The sequence below is a fragment of the Argiope bruennichi genome, chromosome X1 (assembly GCF_947563725.1).
Source record: "Argiope bruennichi chromosome X1, qqArgBrue1.1, whole genome shotgun sequence".
Taxonomy (NCBI): domain Eukaryota; kingdom Metazoa; phylum Arthropoda; class Arachnida; order Araneae; family Araneidae; genus Argiope; species Argiope bruennichi.
Window position 1 is genome coordinate 15,176,325 of NC_079162.1, and position 15,425 is coordinate 15,191,749.

Consider the following 15,425-nt stretch of genomic DNA (forward strand, 5'->3'; position numbering starts at 1 on the left):
GAATAACACTAATATCTTGTAATCTGTAATGAAACTTTGGTCCCTTTCTTTTCATTTTTATTACATCTACAATTCTAATCGATAAAAATGGACACTGAACATTTTATTATTTCATTTCAGACGGAACAAGAGAATCCTTTTCTTTAAGTGAGTGTAGTCATCTCGCTCGCTTTAGGGACTGACAACATTATCTGCACTTGTGACGAGATATTCTTATCAGAATGTTTGATATTGTACTGCATGATTACAGAATCAAATAATACTATCGTTTATTTGAGACACTTTTTAGAACTGGTGCATTTAATCTCAAAATACGTACTTTCAGGACCGTACTTTGTAAACATCTTGTGAGATCTAAAATGTGCAGCAAAATTTCAATCATTTATATGTCACCAGAAATTCAAAACTAATTTATTGCACTGGGAGATACAGTTCACCAACATATCATCTGACAAGTAAGCAGAATAATCTTCGACTACACTCCAGATGTTTCTGACAAAGAGGAAACAAATCAGGTATTTTGATATGCAGTGTCTGAAAATCAGAAAGTAGAAGTAGTGGAATCTTTTATAGATGAACGCTAAAACAAAGATAAAATTGCTGAAAAAACATGATTTCGAGCAAGCTTTTAGCTGATGGTCTCGATATAAAGAACTGTGGAAGACAAGCATATGATAATGTTGCTTTATGGCTAGAGGTCATTCAGGAGTTCAGTAAAAAATAATAGAAATAAATCTCAAAGTTGTATTCGTATCTTGTTTAAATCATTGCTTGCATGCTGCTTCAGTTGAGGCTTCAGTAACTTTTTTCTGTACACTGTCACCTGTTTTTTCATTTCTACACATCGTTGGGAAATTCTGATAGCAGCTACAGTCAAAAATTTAAAAGCGGTGGAGTACAAGAGGAGATAGCATAAATATAAGTCCGAATCATTACAAAGACCTTTTGGTCAGTCTGTTCAAATTGGTAGAGACAGATGAAAGCTTAAATATAAAAACTGACACAGGAACTTTGCTAGTTATGATGCACTCGCTTTCCTTCTTTTGTTTCTTGGGCCCCTGGCAATCTGTGCTACATGAAATGAGCGATGCACAAAAATATTTACAAACAAAGGCATTCGGCATGAAATTGAGCGCTCAGAACATAAGAACTTTGCAGACGGCACTAATTGAAAAATGAGAGGAATTGATAAAAGGCGCTATGAGATATGCAAAAAAATGTGTTTGAAGACATAAATATTTCCTCATACGATACCTCAGAGCTGCAAAACACGAAGACACATTTTTGAAGATGGAACTAGAGATGTCAACTTGTACCATAGAAATGAGTTGGAATGGAAGCTGCTTTCTTTGTTAGATAAAATAATTGTAGAAATTCGCCAGAGCTTTCAGTAGTTGGGGATTTTTGCGGAAAAGTTTGCCTATCTAACGCCTGTTTTACTACTCGGAAGACGCTGAATATAATCTAGTCTGTGAACAGGACTTCCAAACTCGAACGAGTTCGTTCACGAGCTTTTATCGCAGCCGCAAGTAAAGAAAAAAATAATAAAAGTGGACCCATTAGGATAATTACAATTTATCTTGAAATATAAGCTGGAAGATACTCTGTCCAATATTATAAAAAAATTCCGGACATTCAAACAATACCAGTTGTGAGAGAAACCTTTCAAATTTTAATTCGATCAAAAAGCACCATAATCTGTCTATTTTGTCTATTGAACCAGTATTATGTGATGCTATAGACATTTATAGACCAATAAAAAAGACACGCATTAGAAAAATTGCTCTTAGAAAAAGCAACAGTTTTACATTTTAATAAAACTATTAAAAAATAATTTTATTTGTTAATAATTTTTAATCATTACATTAGTATTACGAATCATTATTAATTATTAGAATGATTAATTTATTTTTATATTATTAATTTTTAATTATTTTAAATTATTCTATTCATTTTTCAATAAAAGATATATATCGTAAAAGTATCATTTTAGTTTTTATTTGGACTTATTTGTGCTTTATATTATATTATCTGTTATTCGCTATGGGTTCTTAATTTTATGTAATAATATGTTTTTTCGACATATAATATAAATGTTGTGTATTTGTTAATACGTGGCACATATGAAAGAACTTTTGAAACAAACGCGTTTATTATATTATGAAACAAACAAAAATTACTTCTCTATTCGTACCTTGTACAATACACAATAACAAAACTACGCTTGAGCAAAAAATTCCTTAGAATTTATGTAAATATTGATATCTTCTCAATTTAAATACTTGAAAAAAAGGGAGCGGCTAATTTGGCCTACATCCGGGGAGACTGAAACTTATGCTACGCCATTTCCCATGATTAAGATTTAGAAAAGAACTGAGTGAGTACCCGGTGATGAGATTTACTTATGACTGGAAAGCATATAATCTAATCAGTAAGTCATTAAAAAAATCCATATCCATAAAGCTGAATAATATTGTCCTATTTAGTTTTATTTATTTTAGTTGTCTTTGTAAAAATAAGTTCAAGATTCCTTTTAGTTTTATTACAAAAGGAAAAGTTATTCACGAATTCTAATGTTGGTTTCTTTATCTTATCCACTTTTTACTATTCCGAATAAGAAATGCCTAGAGAGAAAGTAAGTTTCGACTACATTTTGGATCTCTTTGAAAAATACTTTTTGCAATTCTCTAAATAAAAAAAAAAACCTTAGAAAATAGAAAGTTTAAATTCAGTCTTTTCACTAAAGCTGCAGATTTCTGTGAAATTTCGAATAAAATCCCTGAACGGAAATTGATTTTCCTGTCTGATTCCGTGAAGAAACGGAAACTCTAAAATACGAATGGATAAGTGTCTTATTGTTTTAGCACAATTTAACTGCTTGTCAATGTTTTTTAAATGTAAACATAATAACTCAAAACTAGAAAAATAAAATTTGATTCTGGGCCTTGACATCCAAATTATCGACTCGTCCATTTTTTGATACAGTCGGAAGAGATATTAAAAATTCTTTCTCGAATTTCTTCATTTAACGGCGATATGACATACTGTGGAAATGTATGAGGAAGTCGAGGACTGAATTGGTTTAATCTAGCAGGATATATTAAGAACTATTTCAATATTTTTTAAAAACATATTCCTTATTTTTCAGGCAACTGCTTTGAGAGTCGCATTTAAGTTTCTTCAAAGGTAAAAAGATGTTCTAATATTAGAAGTATTTAAAATTTAAATCTGAATCCTTTGAAATAATTTATTTCCAAAAACTTGTATCATTAAAGAGAATTTCTTTGTTTTCATTGGAAAAATATTTATTACAGTGAGAAAGACACATTTTTCTCTTCTTTTTTGGAGCACTTTAATTAATATTTTCAACAGTCTATTGAAAAAAAATTTACGTTTTCCCTATTCGCACGAAATTAATTTTTTTTTGCCTTAAAATATGATTAATAAATTTTCTGAAGACACTTTTATCCATTTGTTTTCGTCTATAGTAAGAAGATTTATGGCAATATTAAAATAGTAAAAAGGTTTTAAAAATATACTTTAAATGGAGTACTGAATTTTTTTTAATCAAAGATCTTTTAGCGTATCCATGAAAGTGTATTTAAAAAACAAGTTTTGACGTTTTATCATATTCTATATTTTCATAACTCATTTTTATAAATGAAATAAATTTTTCTTATAAACATTACCCCGTAGTTCCATTCGAATGAAATTAAAATTCGATTAAAATTAATCAATTAATTGAAAATTAAATTCTAAAATATTCTTTAAAAAAACATATCCGTTATCGAAAACTTACAAACTGTAAAAAAAATTCAGAACTCTGGAATATGTGGAAGCCACCTAAAATACGATTCTATAAAGTTCCCTCTTTTCAAATATGAAACAAATGAAATAAAATAAAAGTGTATAAATAGAGGAAAAAGTTTTCTATAATTATATTATTTTTTGGAAGAAAACCTTTTTTTTATCTCCAGGTTTGTTAAAAAAAATGTCCTAAATTTAAAGCTTTACAAATAAAAGATACTTTAACTGAATGTTTAGTTTGACTTTTCTTAAATATGACATTAATTAAATGATTATTGAATATTCTTAATAAATAGACTATAGATATATAGACTAATGCTTTTTATTCTCTCTATATATTATGCCATACTCACTGAAATATGCAAACGAAATAAGCATTAAACAACTGTGTAACCGTTTCTTCGTTTATGAAAATTACCTATTCAGAAATGAAAAGAAGTCGGTTGGTAGGTAACCGCGGAATAAAGATATGTCTATGAAGTATTTATGTGACAATTAGAGAACATTAAAATTCCTTTTATGAATAAAATTCTCTTGACTAGAGTTTAAAAGAACAGTCAGCCAACATCATAGTTTCCTTAAATTTTCTTAAACTCATATTTCTTGGAAATACTTTACCAAAAACTGAAATAAGATGAGTGAATGTTTTGTACTACAAGTTGGCGAGCTGGTAAATAATATGATATTATATGAATAAATTTAAGAAGATTACAGTTTTATGCGTTTATTTTAAACAAAACACATATAGATTTTATAAATGCAAAACAGTATAACATTTAAAGTTATACTTTCGAATTATTCTAAATTAATTTTCATATAAAATATAATAACCATTTTTTTTCAACAGCTTTGAGAACAAAATATTGTATTTTCATTAGGAATTTTCAGCTTAAATTATTATTATTATTATTATTTTGAGCAGCAGTGCTTTTATTTTAACAGCATTTTATTCGTTATTACATTTTTTTAAATATTAGTTTTACATTAAATTCTAAATAAATGAAAAGCATTTTATGCTCTAAGAATATTTCCGCAGGAAATCATCTTCTAGTAAACTTTTTCAAAATCGATTTGCCATGCACTCATTCTAAAGTAAAACATTTGCTCTATTAGAATTTCAACTAAGTTTCGAAACACCAAAAATATAAAGTTAAAATTAATGTTATACACTAAAATTCATTTTGGATATTATAATTAAAGCTTTTTTACACACTTTTATTTATTTTGATTTATTTCGTGTTTATAAAGTTGAAATTTCGTTTTCCTCTCTCTTTCAGTTGTGCTAGAGTTCTAAAATTTAGTATATATTCATGTGATTTATAACAATACGATATTTATTTTTTCAGACTTTAAGAGTCATTTAATTAAAGCTTTATTTCATTCACGTGGTGCCATTTGTTGTTGAATTTAAGAAAAAAAAAATATACCATCAAATTTTACCTTTGTCAAGCTGAAAATTTAAAAATGTGGATCACCACTGTAATGCCGGTTTCTCAGATTCAAAAAACTATTTTGTATTTTTTCGTGTAAATCTAAGTGTGCGGAAATGGACTGTTAAAGCGGGATCATATCTCAACACCGCAACCGAACTCCAAGGATATTTAGCGTGTTCCTCGCTTTCCCTTCTTAAAACATATATTCATCAGAAAACACTTTTACAGGGAGATCTTTTAAGTAATCATTCAATTAAGTGAATCTATTTATGATTTCGATATATTAATGAAAAATGTGAACGAATGAGTAATGTGCATTATCCAAAATATTAAATGAAAAAAATTAATATGACATTGTTGAATACAGTTGCCAGCTCTTCCACAGAATCTTCAATTTGACAACTTCAAAACTTCTGTAAGCTAAACAAAAAATACAAAAATGTCCAATTTGCTTCACTTTAAGGGTGAACAATAATTTTCAAAAACAATATTTGCATTGCAAAGGTCATAGAAAAAAATGCTCAGCTTAATCCTCCCGCTTTCAAACCGTCAAGTAAAAAACGAACATTTCCGTTTTCATTAAAGCTTTCTTTTCACCGCCAAACAAGGAGGGAAAAGGCATATCGTGAGAAATACTATTTCTGCCACTCGTTTTCCCTCGACTTCTTTCATTAAGTAATAAATAATAATGCAAATTTAAGAATTATCATTTAAAAATGTTCAGATATTCAGATTTCATAATAAATCCCTCTATTCCGAAGAACAACAAGTTGACGTGTTCTCCCATCCACTTTCGGGCATTATAAAGCATTTTTAATTCAGTTTCATCGTGCAGTCTGCGCCGCTGAATATACAAAATTTGAAACAGGCCGATCTTGTTACCAAAAATTTGAAACAGATCGATCCTGATACGAAAAATTTAGAATAGAACAAAATCTTGATATGAAAACCATTTATCAAATATCATTTTGTTAGCTTGCAGCGTTTCTGAATTCATATAGGGTCAAACATTGGGTGGATTTGATCTAAAATTTGATACAGATCTTCAGTTCGAGCAATAATACCATTTTGCGTTTGTGAGATATCATGTAATAAGACTGATGGACTACAAGCAAACAGATTGCCTACAAAATTTAATGCAATATGTGGGAGATCTTTCTAACTCATTGCGTGTTTCACAGATTTAATTACAAATACATTTTTCGGAGTCTAATATGTGGAAATTCATGGATATAAAAATTTTTAACGATTGCCTTGATTCAAAACTACATGGAAAATTGTCTTCCTCTTACATAATGATACAAAAAAAAGTAGTCAAATTAAATTTTGGTTAATAATTTTGAGAAATTTACTATTAAAAAAGGATTTTGAAAGATATAAAATGAAAAATAATTCCTCTTGGCAAGCTGGAAAGCAAAGATAGATTCCTTATCATCTAAGTTACAGTTTTCCAATTCCTTTCAATCTTTACACAAAAACTTCTCGTAACATTCTGGCATACCTTCCATTGAATTCTCCCTCCTCTTCTCTTATAAAATTGTGGATCTTGGATAAGGCCATATATATTTTGAGTAGCGTTCACTAACGCCATGCAAAGTAATTATAAATTACAGATCTGGTGATAATTACAAAATAGAGAGCTTTGGCTTGAATCTACCATTTTTACTGAATCTATTTTGAGAATACGTGTTTTGGACTCTTTTTGCAGACCGATTTACACCAAAATTTAACTGCAAGTCACAGTCGATGTTCAAAAAACCTAAATAAGAGCTTGAAAATCAGTTTTTATCTCTTAACTTCGAAACAATTGCAGCCTTTAAAAAACTTTAAATGTAGAATTCGTTCGTCATAATGAGAAGGTAATTCGGCTGATTTGATTTATTTTTCAATCTTCGATATGAAGGAAGTTATAGCGAAATGAAAATTTCAACCTTCCACTATTTCCACCTCCTTTGAGCTAGATGGCCCATTTACGAACTCACCCGAGATTTTTACATTTCTTACATCATATTTCAATTTGGTTAAAATCCAAACAAAATTATTCTAGTTATCTTGTTCACAAGATAACATCGGAAAAGCATTATACGCATACATACATATATTATATTATATTATATTATATTATATTATATTATATTATATTATATTATATTATATTATATTATATTATATTATATTATATTATATTATATTATATTATATTTTATTATATTATATTATATTATATATATGATCGTGAAGATCTATAGAATTTTTTCCGAAGTAGTGTTATGAAAACCATTGCAATAGGTAATCTTTCTCTAAGGAATCTACCTAATTATTCAATTTGCTTCTTAAGAGGCATCTTTAAAAGGAAAGATATGTTATAAAAATATATTACTGAAGCATTTCTTTTACATCTACTTGATAGTAAAATGAAGAGACCTTTTAATTGGAATTATAATCTAATATATTGATCTAAATAAAAAAAAATGTGCCAAAGGGAATTGATTTTTAAAGAAAAAATATATTATTCATGCCAAAAGGATAAAAAAATAGGCGTGAAAATTAAAACATCTTACAGGATCGATTAATATATAATGAACATTTTAGCAGTCACATTTTTTTTTAATATTTGGAATCTGTCGTCTTTAAAAAATTATGTCAGTATGGAAAAGTTATGTCTGCGATGCACGATTTAATTTCTAGGGCACTAGACATGCCGATATGAAAAATGATGCACTCAATAATTTTCAACGAACTGAGCGAGAGACATTTGACGTCCCATCTGAAGGAATTTGAGTGCCTCTGATATAACGAAAATATCTACCTAATAAACGAATAGAGGAGAAAAAATTTTGCTGATGAAGGCCTTGGAATTTTTCAGTTCTGGGTCTTTTCACAATAAGATTTTGAGAGGCTACCTTCCTACAATCCTAAGAGTGTGCAAGATACTCATTTAACGGCTTCATTTTAAATATAAAAAAAATGTTCATACACTGGGTGTACGAACCATTTTTGAGCAGATATGCATATTTATGTAACATTCAAAATCATTCTCAAACGGCATAACTTTTTAAAAAATTTCAGTTCAAAATAAAGATGAAATTAGTAAAATAAAATTTTTTGTGTCCTTTCGGTTGTATCTCAATGAACCCAATGGCGTTCTTCATCCACCTCGAAAAGGAAAATCTGTCTCTGATGCTTCGTGATTTTGGAATATTTTATGCAGCGCATATTCATCTTAATGTTGTCAGACAGAACTTTCGTGTCATCCAAGAGGTTTTTTGCCATCTTTCATAATGAAACCGAGAAGAAACATTTGGCAATGCCGCTAAATATTCTGACCTTGATTTTCGTTAACGTAGATATTTACAGTCTTCATGCACTATGACGCTCCTCTTTATATTGTGTAATAAGTTTTAAAGCAGCATTCCACCATATTTAGTCGTGCAGTTCCTGTGGGATGATCTTACTCCTTACTTGATCTTACTCCTTGTGATGAAAACTGCTTAGGTAATCCGGAAATGTGAAGAATTTAGCTGCTCAAACAGATCAACATCAGACATAGAAGGATGCAAGTAGATAACATCATATTCAGAATAACTACGATACCACATGTTCAAAAAAACCGTATTGAACATATTTTCTAAATTTAATTACGAAATAAAAGCCCTCAACGTTTTAAACAAGTGAGCTCCAAATTCGAAATTCAACAAATGAATTGTGGATGTACAAAAATTCTGATAAATTTTTAAAATAAAATTTAATTGCTCAACATTTATTTCTGCCATAAAAATGTCTGTTAAATTTTAAGGAACCACTCTTTTATTTAATTTCTACGTTCATTTTATTACCCAAATTCAATAGGCGGCGCTTATTTTGCCCCTGATTCTGAAAATGGGAAACATTTTATAATTTTATTTATACATTCTTATAAATAAAATCCGAAATAATTTTAAATCGATTCCCTATAGTTGAAATAGTAGGCATACAATATTACTTTGCATGTAGGTCAATACTTTCTTTGTATTCGAAATCTAAACATCCATATATTGACTGTGATAATCCTGAAATAACAGTATTTGTAAAGAAGTGAGCTTAGTACATTAATCATAATAATTTCCATATGAAATTAGCCTCCAGCTGCACTGCTTTATAATTTGTGCGAACAAATCCCCTTCATTGTTCACTCGAGGCAGAAACAGTATTCAAATGAGCAGCCGTTTTTCAGAATCTAATTAATATTAAATTTACGCACTCTTACGCGCCAGAGCCTCGTGAATTAGAAATGAAAGGCTGGAGCTATTTATAGGCATGGAGTATTTGATGAGAGAGTATTCATTTCGCTTGCCTCAAAAAATGAAAAAACGACGTCGAGGACAAATGACTCTTTAGAGAATCACTAGAGAAATAGTGAAAAGTAAATAGAGTAAAATCTAAACTAGGGATATTCTTTAAGGTCATATGACCAAAAACCATTCCCGTAGCTGCACTAACGTCTCCCATTATTTGAGAGAATCCGGGAAAGTAACGTCACAGGAGCGGGAAAATGGAGACCAATCAAGAGAGAGCAATTTCATTCTAAGAGCATACTGTTGTGCGCAGCTGGAGAAGGTAGACTTCTAGATTTGAAGCTTCATCGCTCTTTGGGTCCATTCCATCTTTCCACGGAAAGGGAAATAAATGAAAAAAAAGCAGCAATTGTCTCTAGAAATACTAGTGAAAATTTGTATATCGTAATTAAAACAGCTTCTCATATATATTATTAAACATAAGGAGATTTCATGACAGTTCATTCTTTCTTTTTTTGAAATTAAAAACTTTTTCTTCATACAAAAAAAAACAAAAAAAACTATTTCTTTCTTTAATTTTCTGCTTCTATAAAATGAAAATATTATCGTTATTTCAAATAGCGGTATTTATTGGTTTCTGGTACTACTATGCATCTATGATACGTCAAAATGACGCAGCTTATGTTGAATTAAGATTTAATTATTTATCTGCTGACTGATACTCAAATGCTAATACATTAAAAAAGCCTATTGTCATTTGAAAACATAAAAATCTCAGCTAGACAGGAAATGAAAGAAAAATCAATTACGGAAGTCTGTCTTTAAAATAGGAAACAAGTCAAGTTAAATAAAGATACGTTAAAATGATAACTCTTATAAAATAAATAAAGGATTATGGTTGTGCATGGAAAGAAATAAAATTGATGAGAGCAAAAGTTTCGAAAAGTTGCCCATCTTCTTCGCTTATAAAAAGATTACTTACATAGCTCAATAATATTTATTAGAAACACTTTAAACACAATTCTACTATAATTATTAAATTCAACATTATCAGGCAAAATATACTTTTTTTTAATTTTTAGAGCCTGATATAGATAACTTATTTAATGTTTCACTCACAAGATGATTCTTATTTTTAATTTTCATAAACGAAAAAAGAGAAAAATATTAATCGTCAGAAAATTCAACTTCGAGACTTTTAAGAATCTAAAAAAAAAAAAAAAAAGATTTCTTGATATGTACGATTTTTTTTCCTTTTAAATATACGAAAGAAAAAATATTTTTGGAATTTTCTCTGCCCGTATACATGATAACTCAAATAGGAACTGGAAGGACGAAATTTGTCTTGCTCCAAGATTAGAGATTTCCAACAAATTTTTGACAAGAAGTCTGCCTGTCCATTTCTATACGAACACTGTAATTAAAAATAATGCAATTTCAATAAATTCTTCATACCGTTAAATTACTAGAATTGTAAACCAAATCCATCAACATCTATAGGTCTTGTGTATACGATCTCAATTAATTGGAAAATAAAATAGAGTACGGGGTCTTGTCACAAAAATTCCAGATCTTTATCAAATTATTTGTCAAAGGAAAGATATCGAAAATGCGAAGCCAAAACTTTCCATGTTGAATGAATGAAGACACATATCGGAAAAAATTTTCCGTTGCTTTGATTCCATTCAAATATGTCAAAAACATTTGCTCAACAGGATATCAACAGTTGAAATATTGACTTTTATTTCATTTTCATGAAATTCCTTTTTTGATACTTCAATCGATATTATGGACGAAAGAAGCATTCAGTCGATTGCTTACGTTAATCCTGGTATTATTTTATCGACTCACAAGCAGAATAGCATCGTGAAACTAACTCATCGTCATCCATTTCTCAAACAGTTATGTAACGAAATTCATTGGCCGGTACATAACTAAAATAAATACGATGTTTTCTGAATTAGATTGAAACTGTCAATTGAATGGCAGCTTAATTCTATTGAGGATAAAAATTTTCTTCTAGTTTAGAGAGAAAGAATTTCAAGATCTTTTTGAATATTTGAAAAAAAAAATTATCTAAAATTTTTTCAACTTTAGAAATCAAGGAAGCCAGTGAATGGAGATCTAAGAATTAACTAATGGACTTCGAAACCGGTTTCTCGTCTGCTAGACCTATTCATGTCATTTCTTAATATCGTACTTCATTCATTTTCTTGTTCTCTGTCATGATAACGGCAGAAACAGATGACTGATTAGATTGTAAACTATATAGCAAATTAATTCTGAATTCATGATAATAAAAAAAAAATCGGTTTCATTTCCTTTTTTCGGGGGGGAGGGGCAACGACATCTTCGAACAGTTCGAAATAAAAATATTCGAAAACTTTCTAATTGCTAAAAAAATTGCCTTTTGATTTTTTTTTATGTTCTCTTTAAATATATAAAAATCCTTTTCGAATGCTATCTTCATATTTCTTTTTTATCTTCAAATTTCCTACCGGTAGCCTTAGGTTTTCTCCTTTTCAGCAGATTAAAGAACCTACGAATATAAAAATTCATCTTCCCTGAACCATAAAAAAGAAAAAAAAGTATCTACATAGTTTTCTCAATATATGTAAGAAATAGGCGAAGCTTCTAGTTCTTTCTTTTGCTTTTAATCTTTCATTTGTTTATTCGATCATTTAATCCTTGGCCTTTCAGTAATTCTTAAAATGATGTGAACCAAAACATATGCTACAAACCATTTGTAAAAATATGAATCCAAAAATTGCTATTTTTATTTTCATGTTAATTTATAAAAACAAATTCAGAAAAAAAAGTTTACATCAAAAGATTTTCATTTTCGTCTCCTTATTCATATATAAACCTCGGACATATCAATTTAAAATTACAGATTTAACAAAGAACGAAGAATTTACATTTCATTAAACTGTTCTATATAAGTTATATGGATAAAAAAACCTTTAAAATATAAATCTGAAATAAGATAACTAAGTGATTAGTTATTACCAGTTACTAAAATTTTTTGATATGGTATTTGTATTTAGTTACATTTTTTGTAGAAAGATTCTCAAATTAAGAAATGGGCTTATACATCTTTCAATTTCTATTTCTTTTTTAAAGATAAAACTATATTAAAACTGAATGCTAATATTTAATTCATTCATAGCTTTGTTTCATTCGTTCATATTTTTACAATACTTTTCATTTGTTTAGAAGAAGACTTTTGTTTACTTTTATATAACACATCAAATGCAACAATTAATTCAATATACGTCATAACTATTTTGTTGCTAAAATCGAATCTATTTCTGAATGAATTGTTTGATCTTTTTTTGAAGCCTAATTTTAATATAAAAATGTTAGATTACTCAAATGTCTGCTTTATGTTCTGCTCTGCTTAACCGATATTTGTTTCCATTGGTTAAAATGAGAAATCCCCATTTGAGAGAATACTTATGCATACTTATAGAAAATAGTGCTAGAAAGCTCTCATTCCTTTCCACTTCCAGCTTGAAATAATCTATGTATATTTCAGGAAACTTTCATCTGGGAATTTAGATTTTAAATTCAGCTCATTCACTGAAACTCACGTCCGTTTTAAACACTTTGATTTATTAATAGGATTCATTTAAAATATCATTCGATCGAAGGAGGAAAGATAGAATTTGAACAAAAGACTTTGTCGATAGATTGGACTTTTAAGATGCATATTTTTTTATTTCAATGAAAAAAAGAATAAACGAAGATCGTAATGTAACTTGGATTTCTTTCTTTCTTGATACCTGAGCCTTGAGGTTATTTTTGATATCGTTACATATTTCCTTAATTACAATAAATTATTTATTTTTTCCCTCATTTTATTTTCAATTTTCATTGTAAAGGAATCAGATACCACAATAGGGAAAGTTATAGATCTCATTTATCAATGGAAACATACATTCAATTAAAAATTGTTCTGTACAGTTGTAAAAGATTTTCCTCATGAATTCATTGATCCCTTATATATGTTTCCAAAATTTAAATTTTAGTATATTTATATGATTTTGCTTTCATATTCTTTCGCCTTCTGGTTATATATTCTCTATGCGTAAGATAAATCTGAAGTACATGACATTTCTCTGAAACGTTTTATATCAGGCTTATTTCACACCCAATATATAAAGTACTTTTCTTATCAGGAATTTTAAGCATTGAAGTAATATTTCTTAATTATAAAAACTATAAACTGAAAATAGCAGCTAATTTTGGTAATAGTTTTAAAACTGTTAACTAAAAATATCAGCGAGATCATAATTATTATTTTCACTTTTTTTTCATCTATTGAAAAAAAGTTTAATTTTGAAGGTAGTGAATCCCTCTACTAATATTTGTTAATATATTCCTTACAGTCTGATATTATAAATCGACACAATCATATAAATATTAATCACTTTATTCTAAATTTATAGAATAAAGGTTCTATATTTTAAAGATTACTGATAAAAATGGCTCTAATAATGAAATCTCCTAAACATTTGTTTTAATTATTGCTATTGTTTGACTGAAATAGTTACGTCACCCCCATTATTGCAAACGCTGATTCTGAGTTCATTCATAAGTGTAGGCGGATTTTCATTTATGTTACAGAAACATATAAATATCAGATTGATTATGCATTTAAAGTTTCAAGGAAATACAAGAATTCAAAGAATGACATTGGGGATTATAAATATAAAAGTAAAACACAATAAGGATTAGCTGATTACTTTTAAAATAAAAGCCAATGTGCAATATATATTTAAAATAAAATCGAAGTATCATTAAAATAAAAGCAGGTCTATCAATATTGTAGCATATTACATACTGATAGTCTTTGTTTTATATTCAAAAGTGAATTTCTATTTTTTTTTTTTTGGTTACATAATTTGATTAAACATTTTCAAAAAGTAATAAATGAAGTTGTATTATGATAGGGCAGATATGTAAAGTACTAGTATAATTACGATGTAAATAAAATGAAAAAATAAAAATCGACACAATATTCGAGATTTAATCCATGAGAGAATTCCGAAAATTCATAAAGAGAATCCTTCGTTATTTTTTCAATGAAAATTGATTTTCGAAAGTGCTTTTAACGTCTGGTTTCAGAGAAATACGTTGACCTTATAAGTTACATAAGTATTTATATGAAGATTGTTAATTTAAAAAATATTTGTGGAAACTAAAAGAAAAATAATTAAAATTAAATCCTTATCCGGATTTAAATGTCTATTTATTCCTTAGAAAATCTTCATGATGTTTAACAGTATTTAAAAATTATCATCTTGAAACAGTCATCCTATTTGGTTATAGAATAATAGCTCTTCTAATCGCACAAGTCTCATATTTTCTTTCCCGACCTGTTCTCAGGAAAGAATTAAAATTTTCTATTAAAAATGACACCATTTTACTAGAAAAAATGTGATAAGCTAATTGCATAACTTAGTGAAACAATATCAAAAATCCAAAGGGTATGGAATGGAGACAAGGAATGAAGCTAATCCCTTTTGAATAATGTCAAATGGAAACGAGTAATACACTGATCTCACCCTATATCATTTATTGCCAGTGAGAAATCGATTTGACTTATTTTTAAAAAGTTGTTTCAAAGCGGAATTCACCTGCTCTCAACTATCTCAAAATCTGTAGATAGCATAATTAGAAAACGTGGGTTTTCCTTCTCTCGGAATATATAGGTCTTAGTTCGATTAACAAGAGTCAAAGTAACTCTTGGTTACCAGTCTATTCCATTAAATACAAAAGATTCGTTGAATGTAACGCAAAAAAAATAAACCTCTCATAAATAAAATAAAAGTGATGGGTCGCAAAAAATTATTTGCTCATTAGAAAGAAGCTTGAATGATGAAAAAATAAGAACTTCGTCCATAGA